We start from the raw sequence: 5,506 nt of genomic DNA on the forward strand, positions 1-5,506 counted from the left end.
GTTGTCAGCCATCAGTCAACTCATCAGCATACAAAGGACACTTCATTTCAAAGTTTCCAAGGATTTTATTAGTTGTCTTCCAGTAAACCAGGAACTAAGATCAAGTTTGAATTTCATAGTATCGCACCTTTGCAGAAGAATTTCAAGCAATTGATATAGATACTCCATATTTGATGAAGTGTAACATAGTTCCTCCTTCCTTAATTGAGGCTGTGCCAGTAAATTCCTTTTGAATAATGAAATATGGGAATGGAGGAAAGAGAATAACACTATAGTGGAGAAATCTGAAACACATCAAATGGTTAAAATCAGGATCAGCAGTAACAAGTCACATTGATAAAAGATACCCTTGAAAGGATCTGATGAGAATGGCACTCTACCTGTCATCTTTCTCCTAAAAATGGTGTCACCACTTGTAGTCCCAACTTCCTGGGAGGCTGAGATGGGAAGATCACTTGAGTGCAGGCATATGAAATCAGCCGGGGCAACAGTAAGATCCTGCCTCAAAACAAAATAAAAACTCTGAAGTACAGTCTCATCAAGAAACTATAGAACTCAATAACACAATTAATATCTTAGACTTAATTGACATATATAGAATATATCAACCAGCATCAAGCAGATACGCTTTTTTCTCAGCAGCACATGGATCCTTCTCAAAAATAGACCATATAATATGCCATAGGACAACTCTGAGCAAATACAAAGGAGTAGAGATATTACCATGCATTTTATCTGACCATAATGGAATGAAATTGGAAATCAATGATAAAATAAGGAAGAAAAATTCCTACATCACATGGAGAATGAACAATATGCTACTGAATGAACAATGGGTTACAGAAGACATCAAGGAGAAATTTAAAAATTCTTAGAGATAAATGAAAACACAGACACAACATATCAAAATCTCCAGGACACTATGAAAGCAGTACTAAGAGGAAAATTCATTGCATGGAGTTCAGTCCTTAAAAGAAGAAAAAGCCAACAAATAAATGACCTCACACTAATCTCAAAACCCTAGAAAAAGAAGAACAAATCAACAGCAAATGCAATAGAAGGCAAGAAATAATTAAAATCAGAAAATTATTAATCAAATATTTATTGAGGAATATCTACAAACTGCTTAACCAGTACTCCTCTAAACTGTCAAAGTCATTTACAACAAGGCAAGTCTGAAAAACCCTCATAACCAAGAGTAGCTTCAGGAGGTGTGATGGCTCAATGCAATGTGGTCTCCCAGATGGGATTCTGCAACAGCAAAAAGATTTGGGCAATCTAAGCAAAGACTAGTGGACGACAATGTTCCAATATCAGTTCATCAATTGTGACAAATATACCCTACTAATGTTAGATATCAATCATAGGTGTTAGAAATAGGAAGTACCACAAGAAATCAAACACATGGTGGGCAAGGCAAACTTCTGCTAGGGGGTGTGCTTCAGCACTTTGGCCAGTAGTCCACTTGGTTTTACACCTAAGGCAGTCCTCCCTGATAGCAAGAGCTCAGAGTTATGATCTGCACGATTGGCTAGTTTTAAACTGGGGAAGACAAAAGTAAGAGCTAATAGTTAAAAGGGCTACAATTGGATTTTTACATCCCAGTTAAGGCTAAATAATGTATTCTGAAAATGGATCACTGAACTGTCTATTTCTCACATAGGGAATGCCAGAGATGGAGTATGTGAGAATGCTACAAGCTGGCATCAAAACTTTTCTGTAATCTCATAGTATGCTAAAGTTAGTATTTATTAATAAGAAAAGACAATAGCATTATAACTGTATTTAACTGAATACAAATTTGTACATATAATATTAATTTTCAACAGTTACAGAAATAGTGGAAACTCAACTCTCAAAACCCATGTAGGATATTTAAAACATAAAAAAAAATTAACCTTGGTCTTGAATAACCAAAATATTGTATTAATGTTTTTATGGTAAACTCATTGTCCAAGACTAAATTCTGTCAAAATTCTCTTTTGAAATTGAAGACTTTTCTCAATGTCTCCTTGTTATAATAACAAAGACTTTAGCCTATAAACAAAAAGATGCATACTCTGATAACTCTTTGTTTTTCAACCATTTTAACTGTTTATCTGAACTAAATGTTCCTAGAGTATGCACATAACAGCTGATTTTTTTTTCTTTCCTTTTCCTTTTTTTTTTTTTCCCTTTTGATCACTTAGTGTGTCAAGTTTCTCATGAGAGGGAAAAGAGTGAGACAGAAAGAAGATAGGAAGCAATCTTCAGAGATATAGGTAAGTAACTTTTTTTTTTTTTTTTTTGGTTAAAAAGAGGAAAGAAAGTTTATATGTATAAAAAAGATTTTGAAATTTCTCACACAAAAGCGCGTCACAAAGTTGGTTTTAACATGGTATGGGTCCTTGAGGTTTTTTATTAAGCCATTTTATCAAAAAACAAACAAACAAACAAAATCCTCACATTCAGTAATTCCCAGAGTAAAACAAGGAGATGCCTACCATATTAAACAAAATGATCTCTCTTTTAAACAAATGAGATAGTTCATTTATGAGTGTTTTTAAATTCAAGGTATCTAAAGTCTCTGTGATGCATTCATACATTAAAGTTTATGCAGTGAGGTGATTCATCATTCAGATAGGATCACCTATGATAATCCTATCTGCAATTTCTGGCTTCTAACTCTTGAGAAAGAAAATATGAGAATGTCAACAGTGGCTATCTTGAACACCCTCTCAAGTTGTTTCTTAGTTTCTCACATTTTTTATTAGCTATCACTAAAGAATATTTTAGTGGAGTAAATGTGAGACCTAAATTTCATTTAAAAGACAACAGTCACTAATATGGCATTATGTAAACATTGTGAATGTGTAACTGATGTGATTCTGCAATTTGTATTTGGGGTAAAAATGGAAATGCATAACTCACTTGAATCAAATGTATGAAAGATGAAAAAAATTAAAATAATAAAAAAAAATTTAAAAAAGACACCTCTTCCTATCAATTAAATAAAGCAAATGACTAAACAGTTGAAATTTTGTTTCCTTTTTATTCTAAAGTACTGCTTAAATAAACAAGTCTCCTATATTAAAAGTCTTTTGACTTGTTTCAGTGAAATTGTGCCAGTTAAAAGGTATGCACAAGAGTTGGAGTTTCAACTCCATAATGACAAAAACATAAAAAAATCAGTAGCACAGTTTAGAAGAGGTGCCATTTGTGTGTCTGTAACTTTTATTCTTGTGTGATTCTATGCCTCTGCAGTTTAGCAAAGTCCAAGCATCACCCATTGGGGCCAGACAAAATCTCCTGGCACCAAGCAGACAAAATTAATAAAAGCAGTTTTTATGGACATACAAAAAACAAGACTGAGGAAGAAGTTCTTCTAAGGTTTTGAAATGGTGACCCAGAATCAAGCTTGCCCACAGAATTCTGATCTGAGTAGGAACCTCAATTTTTCAGAACCTGCAGTTGAGTTGATTTTGGGCTTTTCAGGCTTAGATCCATTCTCTTCCAATGGATTTTTTTTTTTCCCTCAATGACAAACAACTTCTTTGTTACTATTGCTCTATAGAATAGTCTGTTATAGTGATGCCACCTGCTTCAATCTTCTTGCTAAGGATTGCTTTAGCTATTCGGGGTCTCTTATTTTTCCAGATGAATTTCATGATTGCTTTTTCTATTTCTATAAAGAATGTCATTGAGATTTTCATTGGAATTGCATTAAATCTGTATATATAGTATGGTCATTTTGACAATATTAATTCTGCCTATCCAAGAACAAGGGAGATCTTTCCATCTTCTAAGGTCTTCTTTAATTTTTTTCTTTAGCATTCTGTAGTTTTCATTATATAAAATCTTTCACCTCTTTCTTTTAAGTTGATTCCCAAGTATTTTATTCCTTAAAATAAGAATTCAACAAATAAATGACCTAATATTATATCTCAAAGCCCTAGAAAAAGAACAAATCAACACCAAAAGCAGGAAAAGACAAAAAATAATTAAAATCAGAGCTGAAATCAATGAAATGAAACAATTGAAAAAATCGACAAAATAAAAAGTTGGTTCTTTGAAAAAATAAATAAAATTTATAAAGCCTTATCCATGTTATGAGCAGAAAGAAAGAGAAAACTCAAATTACTAACATTCATAATGAACAAAGAAGTATCACAATGGACGCTACAGAAATACAAAAGATAATTAGAAATTAATTTGAAAATTTGTACTCCAATAAAATAGAAAATACCAAAGGCATCAAAAATTCCTAGAGGCATATGATTTGCCCAAACTGAATCAGGATGATATACACAATTTAAACAGATCAACTTCAAGCATTGAAATAGCAGATGCCATCAGAAGCCTACCAACCAAGAAAAGCCCAGGACCAGATGGATACACAGCTGAATTCTACAAGATCTTCAAAGAAGAACTAATAACAATACTCATCAAATTATTCATGAAATGGAAAAAGACAGAACACTTCCAAATTCATTCTATGAGGCAATATCACCCTGATTCCAAAACCAGACGAAGACGTATCAAAGAAAAAACTTCAGACCAATATCTCTAGTAAACATGGATGCAAAAATTCTCAATAAAATTCTAACAAACTGAATACAAAAACATATCAAAAAGATAGTGCCCCGCAATTGAGAGGAGTTCATCCCAGGGATGCAAGTTTGGTTCAACATACGAAAATCAATAAATGTAATTCATCACATCAATAGACTTAAATAGATGATTTATTGATCATCTCAATAGATGCAGAAAAAGCATTCAACAAAAATATAGAATACTTTCATGTTCAAAATACTAGAAAAACTAGGGATAATAGGAATATATCTCAGCCTTGTAAAAGTTATCTTGCTAAGCCTCAGGTCAATATTATTCTAAATGGAAAAAAATTTAAAGCATTCCCCCTAAAAACTGGAACAAGACAGGGATGCCCTCTTTCACCATTTCTATTTAACATAGTTTTTGAAACCCTCTCCAAAGCAATTAGACAGACTAAAGAAATTAAAGGAATGCAGATAGGAAAAGGACTCAAACTATCAACATGATTCTATACCCAGAGGATCCAAAAAATTCCACCAGAAAACTTTTAGAACTAATAAATGAATTCAGAAAAGTAGCAGGATATAAAATCAATAGCCATACATCAAAAACATTTCTGTACATCAGTGGCAAATCCTCTGAAAGAGAAACTAGGAAAACTACCCCATTTACAATAGATTCAAAAAGAAAAAAAATTAAAATTGAAAAATTGAGAAGCCCAGACTTTCCAAAAAATTACCAACATAATTGCTATAGTTTGGGTACATATTCCCCAAAGACCCATCTAGTAAAGGTTTGGTGACCAATCTATGGCACTTTGGGTGGAAGTTAGGCTATCAGGGGCATGTACTTGAAGGGATTATTGGAACCCTGGCCCTTCATCTTTCTCTTTCTTTTGATTCCTGGAAAATATAAGGTAACAACCTCCTTCCTCATGCACTCTCTACCACATTGTGCTGCCTCACCACAAGTC

This window comes from Callospermophilus lateralis, chromosome 3 (assembly GCF_048772815.1).
Source record: "Callospermophilus lateralis isolate mCalLat2 chromosome 3, mCalLat2.hap1, whole genome shotgun sequence".
NCBI lineage: Eukaryota > Metazoa > Chordata > Mammalia > Rodentia > Sciuridae > Callospermophilus > Callospermophilus lateralis.